A 15770-nucleotide genomic window follows, 5' to 3' on the forward strand; every position below is an offset into this window, starting at 1 on the left:
TATGTATGTTAATATCATTTAAATTTAATTACATATCCTATCAAATTTTTTAAAAAAATTGTTTGGATTAATAAATTTGATTTATACGTTCACGCCAATTTAATTATATATGTAATAGTTACTGAGTTTTAATTATTCAATATATATTTATTATTTCATAATATGTAAGAACATATAATACATAAAATAATTTTTATATATAATGTTTATCCCGCGCAAGGCGCGGATCTTAATCTAGTGCATATTATTTGTAGTATTTTATCACTGATTTAGAGGTTTTGACTATGGTATTCGGTTTATGATTCATAAAACTTGTGTAACATCTATATACTCAATGTTAGGAAATACGAGATCCATACTGAAGCCTGGTAGGCTATTTATATATTAAAAATATTTTAAAATCAATAATTCATGTACATTCGTACTCTTAAGTCTTAACCACCCAGCACACATGACAACGTTACCCTCTTGGCTCATCTCTATAAAAGCCACTTAAATCTAATCTTATTTTTTATCTACTCATTAAAGTTGTCATTTAAGTTTTGGACCATTTCGTAACTAATTATACAACACACTTAATATTGGCTTATTTGATAATGTAAGATATTAATTAGGTTATAAATTTGTATTGTTACCATATTTTTTGGAGAATTTGTTAAGTATTTAAATATAAAGTCATAAAAATAATTAAATCTTATAAGAATAATTTACTACAGATATTTTAAATATATCATATTTAAAATCATCTGAATAAATATCAAATAATAAAGAAACGTTAATTACTTGATTCACTATAATAAAGGTGCAAATAAAATATCCGCGTTATTTATAATGCGGGCACTATCCTAGTTTTTATTATCTTACCACCCAACCCAAGGCATTAAACTCTCAATCTAGGTTGCACGGAAGCTTCATCGGACGTCCGCTTCCCACTTCGGAACCGGAATCGGAATCGGAACCTTGTGAAAGCTTACGGAATCTCGCTTCCAAAAGGCTTCTAAAATATTCTCTTTAAAAACACGTTGGAAGCTTACAATTCCGTTTTGGAATCATGCTTCCACATTTTTTTAAGAACACAATGTCATAAATCAAAACAAAAAAATTTAAAATTCATAGTTTTAATTTATATAAAATCTAAATTTTAATAGTAATGAAATAGAGAGAATTAAAATATATAAATATTTAAACTAATACTATGAAGTATCTTTACGCATAGAGGTTTTTATTAAAGATATATATATCATAGATTCAAATATATTGTGTCAATTATTTATGAAGTATTAAAAATAATTAATATAATGATTTCTTTTAAACTTAATTTATGTGTATTTTCACAGTTTTAATATGAAATCATTTCAAAATTATTATAAATGAATATATACTTAATTATAAGTTTAAATCATATAATTTTAGTCCTAAATTTTATAAAATTTTCTTATATTTTAATATATATATATATGTATAAATGGATATATGCTTCCAATACGTACCCGCTTCCTAATTTTTTAAAAAATCTCGCTTCTGCGCTTCCATACGCTTCCGCTTCCACGTACCCGCTTCCGTTTCCATGTAACATAGCTCTCAATGCAATCTTCATCTCTCTTCCTTCATTCTCTCTTTTTACCACATACCATGGGTTTTTCTTGAAAGTATAAGGTCATGAAGTTGCAAATGATGGGTTAGAAAAGCTCAACACTAACACTTCCACTTGAAACCCTAATCTCTTCTATGAATACCCATAATAGTTCATACATCTACCACGGTCCACAAGTTCATATTGTTAAAGAGTCCATAACATCTTCCACAAACGCAATTTTTTTGGTCTATCAGTATCCAAATGATTCAATCTTTGTTAAACAACCGGTTTTGCCCACAACTATAGAGTCAGCTCAACGTTTCCGTTACCCTTCTCTTGCATAAATCAAAAGCAAACAAGGGAAATAATATCAATATTCCAGTTACCAGGATTTTTGTCGTTAAAGAATGACGTTGAGATACTAGTTAGGTTTATGAGAAACGTTATGGAAGTTGTTTTGCCATCTTTGTTTAGTTAGATATGGTATGAGCTAGTGAGTGCAGACCGGCTCAAACTTTACTCTCTTAAGATGAGTTTGGTTATAACATATGATATGTTACAACTTGAATTTGTGTGTGTGTGCCTGTTTGTATGTAGCATGTAACAAGTATATGTAACCTAATCTTTATGTAAGTATTTTTTATTTTCAGTCAATTTATGGTTGGAACCTAATAATTAGAGTCCATGATTTATCTCAACCATGCGATTTCCTTTCCCGAACTTGTGAGACTTTTCAATCTTTCTCCACCAATTTTTGGGCGAACAGCCAATTCACTGATGTGAACTGTTACCAACCATTAAGATACATACTTTAAACTAATGAACTGTGAAATTTATACACTTGCAAAATATTCTATACATGAGCTAACAACTTATAGGTCAATGGGTTAACAAGACATTGACCTTACCAGTTGAAATTTTCTAAGTCGGATGGCACGCCATAAAGAAGCGACCTCAATCTAATTTTATAAATTTATTGTGAAAATTCATACACAAACTGAACAAATAAAACAAAAAGGAAAACTTAAAACTATAAAAAAAATGTAACCTCAAACGAGTTAAAAGGCGGAGATACTAGATATGTTCTCAATGTAACAAATTTAAGTGAAAACGACATCGTTTGGGCTTTTTGTGTAGTTCATCATATTAGGTCATTGAATATATTCTATTGGTAAAAATAAAACGATGTGATGAGCCATCATCATAATCCAAGTCCAACGAATACATCATGTAGATATATGTTCACATCCACTACAACGACACATTATGTCTATATATGTGCCCACATCATGATCATATTTTTTCTAGCTTTTAAGTTTTGACGGTTCCACGTTAGCAAGTCTTTAAGGAAAAAAAAAATTTTCTTTTGAGAAAATGTTTGCTTTTGGATTTTTCGTGAATCAAAGCCAACAACAAGGAAGAGAGAATCTAGGGTCTAGCCTTCTAAGATTACATTTTGTCCAAAAAATGTGTTTAGTATCTTTTTGCCAATAATTTGATTAAGTTGTATTTTTTCCAATAATCTAGGGTTTAACTTTCTATAATATTGATTAAGCAACACTCATATACATATGTTTTTATTAACGATAATCGTTAAAAGGAAACATCCTTAAATGTATATCGCGGAAAATCAATGTCGAGGAATAAAAGTGGAGTTGAATGGGATGCTAAAATGAGAAAATAGTGAAGATGGAATTCTACTAGTGAAAAGTATGTGAAAAATCGATAATTGCGAATAAGTTGGATTGAATTGAATGCTAACATTATGAGAAGAAATTATAGAGAAAATGAAGACCATATCCAAACAAACTTACTCTCTTTTCTTCAGTGCAATTTAACATTTTTATGCCCTTTCAAATAATAATTAACCTTCCCAAAGCATATTCCATATGCATACTCCCTTACATGTTTCATGCAATACATTGATATGCATGTTGCATGTACGATGTAGACATACATGTCCTAGAAAGAATCATATAAAAAGTTCATCAAGATATTTCTACCAGGATTACAAGTTGCATTAACATTGTTTAACTCATTATTGCAGCGAGTCTTGTATAGTTCATGATTTAATTACTAGCTAATGATCCGGCGTCATTGGTGCTAAACTAGTTATGTTGTATGAAGACGCATACACTTTAGTTAGCATATATTTGGTAGTTTTCTGAACTTGTCATCAGTTTTCAAATTAGTTATTTTAGTTTAACTTATCTGTTCATGGTCATCTTAACGATAACAGAATAGTTGTATGTTCATTAACTATATATGTGACAACTTTATCGTTTAAGTGACTTAGATATGGTTTCACGAGAATTTCTTCTGATTTTACACTATCTTTTTCTTTTTGACTTAGATTCAAATTGTTTTCAGTGTTTTTCATACGAAAAAGTACTCAAGTGTAATTGTCAAGTAATAGTATATGATTGTTAATGGCTTGTGAACTAAAAATAAAGTGTTCCGGATTAGGGCTTATAAAGTATAAACAAATAATAAGCGGGTTGGGTTGTTTCGGCCCATAAAAAATATCAGGTTATCTCAAGCTCGGTTGGCCTCTAGCTTAGCTAAAAGGTTAATACAACAATCTAAAGTTATAAATCCACATGGCATGTTTTATTACAGAACAAGTACCTAAACTTGAAGACACCAACGAATTGTTGGCCTATTGGTAAAAGAGTGTCTAATAGCCAGTCCGACACCTGGTAAAGAGGTGAAACTATTTTTTTATTTTAATATTTTATCAAAAAAAAAATTTGAAGATGGACATTCTTAGAAACTAGAGTGTTGGACAATCTGCCAACAAGTCTTTTGAAAACAAGAAAAACATACATAAAAATTTCAAGGTCGAGTGTTATCGTTGTTGGGAGTAGTTTCAACCTTAAATATATCCTCCCCCATACTGTGATGATCTAGTAAGGCTTTATATGTGTGCCCTATCTAATAAAATATGTAATATGGAGAATGACCCTACAACGGTCACACATATAAAACCACGTATTTGCGTCTGTATAACTTTGATCCATATAAGCCATATGGCTCATTGGTGTGGTGGAGCTTCAAATTACGCTCATGGCTAAAATGTTGTGTTGCATGTGTATATTCATTAACCATCACAAATGGCTCTGCTTATTTTTCTTCGGTGACTTCTTCAAGATCGATCTCCTCTCACTCGTTGACATACAACATGGATAGGTAACAAAAATAACACACATTTTTTTTTTTGTTAAAGGGTTTTCATAAAATAACACACTTTTCATAGGAAAAAATCACGAAATAAAATAACTACGTCGATCCAGAACCTATAAAAAAAACTGGATTTTTCTTATACAAAATTGAGAAAGATATGGATAATTAGTTAGAAACATTAAAATTGCTTGTTTATTTGTTTCACTGTTTCTTTCGGATACCGTAGAATATACGGTTGGTATTTGTAACATTTCTTGAGCCCAAACAAACAAACAAAAATAACAAAATTTATAGGTTTTAAAAGCGTTGTCTCTTCGTTATCAACCTTGTTCTTCTTCTTCTCCAAATGGATTCAACATCCAGTCATGGAAACCTCGTTGGAGAGAGGGAAGAGCTCATGGTGCTTCACACTCGACCCATCATTAAAAAATCCCATCTTTTAAAACCCCATGTAACCACCACCATTGATGGGTCTGAACCTTGTCCAGGCGTAAAGTCGTCACCTTTATGCGTTTCCTTCTCTGGGTGGAGGCTCCCGAACCAAAAGTTCAAGTCTTGGTTTCGAAAAATGTCAGCTTGCTTTACACAAACCCATCTGGATACAATCCGGAATCTTGGAAGCAATCAAAGCATCCACTCACAAAATCCGCAATCTCATCCTCTCCCTATCTCAGAAATGGAACCCTAAAACCAAAACCTTCGTGTTCCCTTGGGGCGAAGCTACGATAACCCTCGAGGACGTGACTCTCCGTTCTGGGCTCCTCTGTATACACTCCGCTCGAAAGCTCGGATACGAAAGAATCGGTTTTGAGACTCGAGAAACGGAGAAAGGAGAGGGTGAAGCAGGTTTCATGGATCTCGAGCTTCGAAGACGATCAGATGGCGCACGAGGCTTTCCTTGCGTTTTGGCTTTCGAACTTTGTGTTTCCTGAGAAACAAGGCTGTTCGATTTCGAAACATGTGTTCTCCGTCGCTGTTCGTTTAGCTAGAGGTGAAAGGATCGCTCTTGCGCCTGCTGTTCTCGCTTGCCTTTACAGAGATTTGGGTAAAGTGAATGCTTTGTCCTCTTCTACTCATAGTGTGGACGTTAGGTCTCTGTTTAAGTTGGTCCAAGTGTGGATATGGGAGAGGTTCAAGAGCGTTGGACCAAGACCTGGAGTGATACCAAATGCTGAACCAAGAATTGCTCGTTGGAGTGGTCTGAGACAGGGAGCTGATAATGTGGGACCCTTTCTTGTTGGTGATGATTTTGATTGGCGTCCTTATACTAAACCGTTGAGGAACTGGAACCCACCTCGGTTTTACAACGAAAAGGCTAAGAGGGTGAGTGATGATGAGTTTGCTCGGTGTGTGAGAGTTTCTACGCTTGATGGTTTTGGTTTTAAAGAGGATTACTATCCGAATAGAGTGGCATTGCAGTTTGGATTGGCTCAGGATCTTCCTGGTTTAGCTATTAACTTCACCAATAGGGCTCTTGTTGGTACAAAGAAACATATCGCTTCTCGCCTTACCACATCTTCTGTTTCTGCTGCCAAATACCGAGACTGGTGGATGAAGTCAGTGAAAGAACCAGCTGAGACTTTCAATGCAAGCAACACAGGTGATGATGATGATGATGTACCTCTTAAGGTACTGCCATTGAGCCAAGTCTTTCAAAAGTTAGGAGATGGAATGAAGAAAGCTGAGCAATTGACAAACAAGAAACGCAAGCGAGCTAGTGAGGATGACAACGAGAACGCTATGGATCGTTGTCAAACACAATATGAAGAAGACGATGATGATAACATTACCATTGCTCAGAGAATCAAATGTAGAAAGAAGTGTGGTGATGTAAAGGATATTGAAGAGGATTGCAATCTTCCAGGCCTTCCTCAGAAGCACAAGCTTGCTTCTGGAGATGAACACAACTCTTCAGATCCTAATGTTGCTTCTGATGCAGTAGATGAGATGTAAGAAGATGGTAACATTACCATTGCTCAGATTATCAAGCTTACAAAAAAGTGTGATAACGTAGAGAATACCGAAGGAGGAGAATATGCTTATGCTGGAGTTGAAGTGGATAACAATGTTCCAGACCTTCCTCAAAAGCTTGCTTCTGGAGATGAAACTGTAGCAGTGCCTGAAATAAAGAGAATGAGTGTAGAGAATGATGAAACCAGCTCTTCAGATCCTCTGGTTGCTTCTAATAGAATAGCTGAGAAGGAAGAAGAAGTTGATGTTGTTGTTGTTGTTGATGATGGGAGACTGAACCAGAGAAAACTTGGAACAGATGACATAGCATTGAAGTTGGAAGCACGCATTTTGAAGGTGGAGAAGACTTTGGCGAAGATTAGACAGTGGAAGATGGGAGAAAACCAAACCAAGACACCAGTCTCTGCTTAGGTTATTATCATTACTATTGCAGTTTCTTATGAAAGACAAATCTTTTGAGGGTTTAAAGAATGACTCTTATGTACATTACTACTCTCTGCAAAATGGATAGTTGTGGGTTTAAAGAATGGCTCCCATGTCTCAAAAGTTGGATTGATGTTGTTATAGGATTTTCATTTTTTTCTCTCCAGGAACCACTTGAGCTCTCAATTCCAGATATGGCGGTTTTCTTCACCTATTCTTCTATCAAACTTGAAACGTTAAAAGGACGGACTACAGAATCTATTCTATTTGTATTGTTACAGTTTGAATACGGTTCTATTTTTTGCTACATTCAAATAGGTTTCTTGTTCTATTTATTTATTTTTCCTTTTCTAAATTAGAATAAAAATATTTATATAATATATAGAAATTAAAATAATAGATAAATATAAGGTAAATAATTAATAAAACTATATTGATGACTGATATATGTATTATTGTTACAGTTCAAAAAAGTTGTCCCACATCGGTGGTTGTGCGAGATGATTGTTTTCTCTGTGGGGTATAAAATGGGAATGAGTTGGTTGAATAGAACTTACCCGTTTCTGTCAGAGGTAGGATGATTCGTCAATGATCGTTTAGTGACGACGAATCGTGCCTCCAAAATTTGACTGACATTATTTAAACAAAGGCGAATGGGCCTGGCCTTACTTTGGTTGGTGCCTGCTCGTCAATTTTTGGAAGCCTCGATACAAATCGAGGTTCAACCCACTTAATATCAAAATAATTTTAAGTTAACCAGATGTGAAAACTGTTTGCAAAATTCCTACCGGATTCGCCAAAATTAAATTTCCTAAACCAGCTACGGTTCAAAAGATATTAACTTCATTCTTCACCCTTTGGCGATCACATAGAGTTGTTTCAGTGTTGTTGTTGTATCTTCAAATCATTAATGAAATACATAAATTATTATTTTGTCGACACGAGTAGGCATGGGCATGTTAACCAAAACCCGAACCCCGAACCGACCCGAAAAACTCGAACCGAACCAAAGTTTTAAAAAATTCCGAACGGGTTTAGAATTCAACCAGTCCGGATACCCATACCTGATTGGTTATATCCGATACTCGAACCAATTACCCGAATATATATATAATCACCAACCCTAAACTTACATCTTCCATTCTCATTCATCTTTCCGTCTTCTCCTTTTTCAAGGTATATGTTCAGTACATACTCAAACTCATTTTATGACCGATTACATGTATGAATCACTATACTTTGCGATTTTGATTTATATTTGATTACAAGTAGTATTTGCGATTTGTTTTCTCTTTGCTCTTTACACAAGCATGAGCTCAAACATTCATGATTATCCAGGTTTGATTTCTGTTTGATTTTGATGTATCTTTGATTTTGATTTATAAATAGATGGATTCTTTACCATTTTCTATTCAAGATAATACAAGTAGATATTACACGAAGAAAAAGAATACATGCTTGTGTTCTTCAACGTAATAACAAATCAGAAAGATCATAAATCTTATATTAAGTTGTTCAATCTTTTAACTTCAACAGTATTATTTCTGGTCTCACATGGTCAAATCAAAGATACATAGATTTTTTTATTATTTGTTACACAGTTCGGTTATACCGAAATAACCCGAACCCGATCCGAAGTATAAAAATAATTCGAACGGGTTCTATACCTCTCCATTCGAAAACCCGAAAATCCGAAGCACCCGACCCAAACCCGAACGGGTATCTGAACGCCCAGGCATAGACACGAGTATAACGCGTTACCGTTTTAAGGAGAGAACCAACCTCTATCCGTTACGTTGCTGATGAGTGCTCCACCTTCGATTGCTCTGTCCCGGGTCGGGTCGGGTCATGTCAAATTTGGGGCAGTTTCTGGATTGCACCACACCCTTCGTTCAAGAGAAACCTTTGAGTGAAGCCATGTGATACTCTCCAAGTATAGACCAAACAATCTCGTACTAATCTCTATCTCTGTGATGAAGTGAGCAATTTACTTACACCTCCATGGGATCCTTCTTACTAATTTGCTCCTATCAAGTACAACATGTGTTTCAAACTGAGCTCCATTGATATCCACCTACGCTAAGTTTGTGGGGGAGTATTGAAGTCCAAAGAAAAGCCCAACCTCATGATCTATAAGAAGCCTTTATAACTCATGTAACTAGGGTCATAGATTCATATATATATATATATATGTTGTTATCTGTTCAGAAGTTGTAACCTTGGCTGCTACAAGCAGCTTCTCCCTATCTCATTTTGAAATACAATTAACGTATGTTCTGTTCTTGAAGACAAGATTACAGTCTCTCTTTTTATTTATATTTCTTGCACTCAAATAAAGTTTTAATAAGCTATTATGTTTCTGTTCAAATAAAGCTCTTTGAGCATTTTCTACATTTATTATCATGGTGAATTGAAGATTACACCTATAGCTCCATGTGATCCTTCTTCCACTACTTACTCCACCAAGCCATCATTTGAGGTTCAAACTTGGCATTTTGCTTTCACCCGACCCCAAGTTTGCAGGGAAGTATTAGACACAAGCCCACAATGAAGTTGTCAAGCCCAAAGTGATATCGTTGGCCCATATGTTTAGGGTTTTATCAAGAGAAATTTAATATATATGTAGTAGTGTCAATCTTTTTAAACAACAAGAAAGCTGTCGTGAGCAGCATTCCTCCTTTGTTGATTATTAATCCAAAATAATTTCATCTTGCAGACGATCTAAAGTTTCTTTCTTCCCTGCATATTAATAAAGCTTTAATAAGCTATTTCAGTTTCATCTTTATGTTCTATCAATAAAGCTCATTTGAGCAAATCTACTCTTGTTTTGAGATTCTCTACAGTTTATATGCTTAACTACATTTACGTCGGAAAAAGGTAGTTAATGTAACAACTCGCACATTCAAAATGCTGATTACTTTTGATTAACAATTTTTCTTATTCATTAGAAATGTAAAAATGTAATTTTGCGCATAATGTGCTATCTTTAGGTTTTGTATATAGTTTATGTTTAAATTTGTGCATAAAAATGTAATTTTCATGTTCAACATTATAGTAGGTCAATTTGTGCAATGTTTGTGTTTTCTTATTCCTTCCTGTTTCCTGCTAGGTAGAGAATCACATTGTTGGAGCTCCATGTGGTGTTATGGATCAGATGACGTCGTCCTGTGGGGAAGCCAACAAACTGTTGGCCATGATCTGCCAAGTAGGTCTCTTAGTAACGCCCAAGCTAGATGTAAAAGATCATTTTTGTAGGACATTTGATATCTCCTCTTCTTTCCTGAGATAACAAGATTCTGCAGAAGTAATTGGGCTTGTTGAGATTCCCAACCATGTCAGATTTTGGGGAATTGATTCCAGAATTCGACACAGGTAAATGGTTTTTCTCTTATCAGTATTGTTGATGTTATCCTCTCAATTGCTATGCTTCACACACTTGATACTTTTAAACTTCACTAGGCATAACGACTTTATTTCCAGACTCACTTGATCTTTTTATATCTCATCCCTCAAAGAATCTCGTTTCTATTGAGCGATTGCCTTTATCACGCAGCGTTAGAGGTGCAGACTACGGTTCGGTCAGAGTTAGTGCCTACATGAGGCGAAAGATGATAAAGTCAATGGCGTCTTCTATTCTGTCTCAGTCAGTGTCTAATGGTAACTAGAGGATGAGGGGATTGAGCTACTAGAGACCGAAGCGTCACTAGATTACTTGTGCAATTTTTCGCCTCACGGGTGGGAACACAAGTGGTTGAACCCATCCATCCATGTTCTCAGCTTTCAGAAGATTCCCTAATTCCCACACCAGCATATCATCAGCTAAATCCACGTAGCTCTGATTACGTTGTTGCAGATACGAAGCTCGTTATGCAGATAAGCTTCCAGATTTCCTGCTGGGTCAGAGACATTCATTGATGAATACTTGGATCACGACGATCCGGTCACAGTGATTGATGAAAAGCGTACGTACAGTGTGAAAGCTCCTGCCAGACCCCCCTATATTTGAAAACTTCTGGGTCAAGGTCCGTCTTTTCTTTATTTTATAAAGATCTTCTTTCCATATTTAATATTTTATGCTCTGCTTCTTGTGTAGACTTTTAAAGCCCTATTGACTTCCGCAATGAGCAACTTACTGCTCTTGGACTACGGTTAATGGTTGCATGCTTCCTACACATGAAACATTTAGCCTAAGCTAAATATGTTGCTTGTTACACAAGTAACAAAGAAGATAACACTTAGCTGCTACACGGCTTGGACTACGGTTAATGGTAGCGTCTTTTCTCCATCTAGGTACGTAACCACCACAAGCACTGCCAACAAAATTAATATCACAAAGCCTTGTCTCTGATAATTACATCTATGGTCTTTGGTGGTGATAAAATCATGACGTACCAATATGGAAACACATAAGCGGATGTGGTTGATAAGTACCAACGTTCTTATGTGAGGCGGGAAAAGAAGATTATGAATAAGGAGTTGGATGACGTGGCCGATCCGAGTGATGCATTCTTTTTGGAGGAAATGGGTGAGCTGGCAAGAAAGGAGAAGACTCTGAAGGAAGTGGAGGGTTAGCGGTTAGAGTCTTCTCAACTCGAGATGGAGTATTAATAAAGGAAGAGAGTCGTTGTAGTTTCTTTATGCTTTGTATGTTGAGAGAAGACGATATGAGTCTCTTAACGATCGCTATGAGATCGTAGGTGTTGATCTATATCGCCATGAGATAGAGATCACATCTGAACTTTACAAAGCTATTTCCATTTCAATACACGAGTATTTCAGTTTACAAATCTTTCATCTACTTTACTCTATCATTGGTGCGGTGAAACGGTTCGATCTTCTCAAATCGCGACGATGTCTTCAAATTCGGGCTATTCTAATGCTTCTATGGATCCGACGAAGCAGATCTAAGGTCAGGTGAAGTTTTTGATGGGAGCTTATGAGAGGTTGTGCGATGATGCGAAGTTGAAGGACGATCGCTTTGGTTCGTTGGAGTCGCGAGTCGGCGCACTGGATACGAAGTTGTCGTCGATGGATTCGAAACTCGATTCGGTGCTTAAGGCGTTGGGGAAACAACAGGTGATTGATCAATCACCAATCCAGACGCCAATACGAGATCCTGTACTCGCGTCGTCACATTCGCAGGTACGGACTTCCCGTTTTGAGAGAGTTTGTGAGCATTCACCATTGGCGTGTAGGGAGGATGATTTTAATCTAGACAATCGCGAGAATATGCTTAAGAAAATTGAGATGCTGTTCTGCGATGGTACTAGAGTTTCAGAGTGGGTGGTGGATGTGGAGTATTTTTATGAATTGGGAAGGTATGATGAGGAGGCAAGATTGGATCTGGTTCCGCTATGTTTGAAAGGTGCTTTGAAGAAGTGGTTTGCGTGGGTGATGCGTCGTGGTGGCTTTAGGAGTTGGAAACAGAGCTTGTTTGTGCGCTTCTCTGAATCTATTGAGGATGAGCCGAGCACACGCTTGTTTTCTATCAGGCAAACTGGTTCTGTAGCTGATTACGTATCGGAGTTTGAAGATTTATCAGCTCAGGTTTTAGGACTGGATGATCATCACTTGGAACGGATTTTCTATATTGGTCTCAACAGAGAGATGAAGGAGGTGATTTGCATGAAGGAACCACAGGGCTTTTCAAACTACATTGCAGCCGTGTTGAAAATGGAGTCTAGCACGTTCTGTCGTGTTTTGGGTGATGCTTCAAAGGTGGCTTCGAAGCCTATCAATGGTGGTGGCAACACTAATGCTCGTTCTGGCGGTTTCTATAATAATAACCAGAAGGCTGTGATGTTGGATATCAAGCCACAGAAAGAGAATGTCCCACCTTCTAGGCCATCTCAACGACCAAGACAGCGTCATTCTGATGCGGAATTGGATGCGTTAAGGAGGCAGGGGCTTTGTTTTAAATGTGGGGATAAATGGTCTAAAGCGCATGAAGCAATATGTCCAAAGAAGGAATTCCGAGTGCCTACGGTCATTAATGGATTTGAAGTGGAGTTATTGGATGCTGAAGAGGAGCGAGAGGAGAGACCTGAGGAGTGGTTACATCCGGAGTTGAAAACATTATCTTACTCTGCTTTTGTGGGTATCGACGCTCCTAAGACAATGAAGTGATGTTATTTGCATGGTGGACAGTGGAGCATCGCATAATTTCCTATCTCCAACTGTGATGCAGAAGTTACATCTGAAGTTGTGTGAAGCGGGAGGTATGGATGTACTTTTGGGGAATGGCGTGATAGTTAAAGGGTTGGGAGAGTGCAGAGATGTTCCTATTCAGCTTAACAATGCGTGTTTCATTTCAGACTTTATTTCGCTGGAATTGGGATCAGTAGATGTTATTTTGGAGGTTCAATGGCTGGAGACATTGGGCAAATGTGAGATGGATTGGAAGAAATAGGAGTTGTCGTTTTCTTATCAAGGAGGGAGAGTTACATTGTTGGGAGATAGGAGTTTGCACGGACCTCGTTTGTCCTTGAAATCTTTACATTCCGCTGTGAGTACAAAGTTGGAGATTCTGGAATTGATGCTCTCTAGTGCAGTTGTGACAACGTCTACAGTTACTTGTGATCCAGCAATTACGGAGCTGTTAAAGGCTTGGGAGTCAGTGTTTGCATTGCTACAGGGGTTACCTCCTTTTCGAGGAAGTGAGCACTCTATACAATTACTTCCAGGAGTCTCCACGGTCTCGGTTCGCCCGTACCGTTACCCACACGCAACTAAGGTGATTATGGAACAGATGGTGGAGGAAATGCTGCAGTCTGGAGTGATACATGCTAGTACTAGTCCTTTTTCGAGTCCGATTTTACTTGTGAAGAAGAAGGACAATAGTCATCGGTTCTGTGTGGATTATAGAGCTCTGAACAGAGTCACCGTCTTGGACAAGTTTCCCATTCCGGTCATAGATCAGCTACTGGATGAATTGAATGGCGCCGTGGTGTTTTCTAAACTGGATCTATGTTCTGGTTACCACCAAATTCGTATGGTCGAGGAGGATATTCCCAAGACGGCGTTCAGGACAGTTGAAGGGCATTATGAATTTCTGGTGATGCCTTTTGGCCTCACCAATGCTCCTGCAACGTTTCATGCACTGATGAATAAGATCTTCAAGCCGCTCTTGCGTGACTTCGTGCTGGTGTTCTTTGATGATGTGCTTGTTTACAGCAAGTCAGTAGAATTACATGTGCAGCATCTTCAAGCTGTATTGAAGGTGTTTCAGGAGAATCAGTTATTCGCAAACAAGAAGAAATGCGTGATGGGAATGACGCAGGTCGAGTATTTGGGGCACATAATTTCTAAAGATGGTGTCTCAACTGATAGTGCAAAGACAGAAGCTATGCGTCAATGGCCTACTCCTAAGAATGTTAAGCAGCTGCGAGGGTTCTTAGTTTTAACAGGTTACTACAGGCGTTTTGTCTGGCATTATGGGTTAATTGCTAAGTCCTTACAAATTTGCTGAAGAAAGAGCAATTCTTATGGACTTCTGCTACTCAGTTGGCTTTTGAGGAATTAAAAAAGGCTATGTGTACTGCTCCAGTATTAGCTTTACCAGATTTTTCGAAGAAGTTTATTGTGGAAACATATGCTTCTGGCGTGGGTTTGGGTGCTGTTCTGATGCAGGAGAAGAAGCCAATTGCATTCTTTAGTTATGCTCTTACTGATCGAGAACAGTTAAAGCCTGCGTATGAGAGGGAATTAATGGCGGTGGTGTTGGCAGTCAAGAAGTGGAGACATTATCTGGTTCTGGTTGGAAGAAAGTTTGAGGTGCATACGGATCAGCGGAGTTTAAAATTTTTGTTGGAACAGAAGGAGGTCAATATGGAGTATCAACGGTGGTTGGTTCATCTTTTGGGATTTGACTTTGAGATATTTTACAAGCCGGGGTGTGAGAATAAGGCTGCGGATGGGCTTTCTCGGAGCATGTGTTGCTTGGACGTTTCTGCGAGTACTTTGTTGCTCTCTTTGACAACTCCTACAGCTTTACAGCTCCAGGATTTGTATAAAGAAATTGATGCTGATCCAGAGTTACAAAGTATGATCAAAAGGGTCTTCGATCGTTCTTTGATCAACAATAACTATCAAGTGATTGAGGGTCGTCTTTGGTACAAGAGGAGGCTGATGATACCTAAGACATCGACTTTCATTCCGTTACTATTGCATGAGGCGCATGATAGTTTGGGTGGTGGTCATTCTGGAGTTCTGAAGACTCTTAAACGAGTGCAACGTTCATTCTATTGGGAAGGAATAACACGGTCAGTGCAGCGTTATGTGCAAGAGTGTGTTGTTTGCCAGACACATAATTCATCAACACTGTCTCCTGCTGGTCTTCTTCAACCTCTTCCCTTACCAATACGTGTGTGGGATGAGATTGCAATGGATTTTATTGAGGGCTTGCCTACTTCACAGAGGGTGAATGTGGTGCTCGTGGTGATTGATAGGCTAAGCAAATAAGCTCATTTTCTTAGTCTTCGTCATCCTTTCACTACGGTGGAAGTGGCAAACTGCTTTGTGGAGGGTATTGTTCGACTGCACGGGTTCTCTAGTAGCATTGTGTCGGATAGGGATCGCATTTTCCTGAGTTCGTTTTGGAAGGAGGCTTTCCGTTTGG

At 37.5% G+C, this 15770-nt stretch overlaps 1 protein-coding gene and 1 pseudogene across 1 annotated transcript in view; one reads left to right on the top strand and one right to left on the bottom strand.

Annotated features, from left to right (window-relative positions):
* The window catches only part of LOC106318254 (protein NUCLEAR FUSION DEFECTIVE 4-like), a 20215-nt gene that overhangs the window by 1495 nt on the left and 2950 nt on the right, over positions 1-15770 (bottom strand). The gene's annotated exons all lie outside the window — the stretch shown is intronic.
* LOC106318255 lies at positions 5063-7394 on the top strand (annotated as a pseudogene).

Source organism: Brassica oleracea, chromosome C9 (assembly GCF_000695525.1).
Source record: "Brassica oleracea var. oleracea cultivar TO1000 chromosome C9, BOL, whole genome shotgun sequence".
Lineage (NCBI taxonomy): Eukaryota > Viridiplantae > Streptophyta > Magnoliopsida > Brassicales > Brassicaceae > Brassica > Brassica oleracea.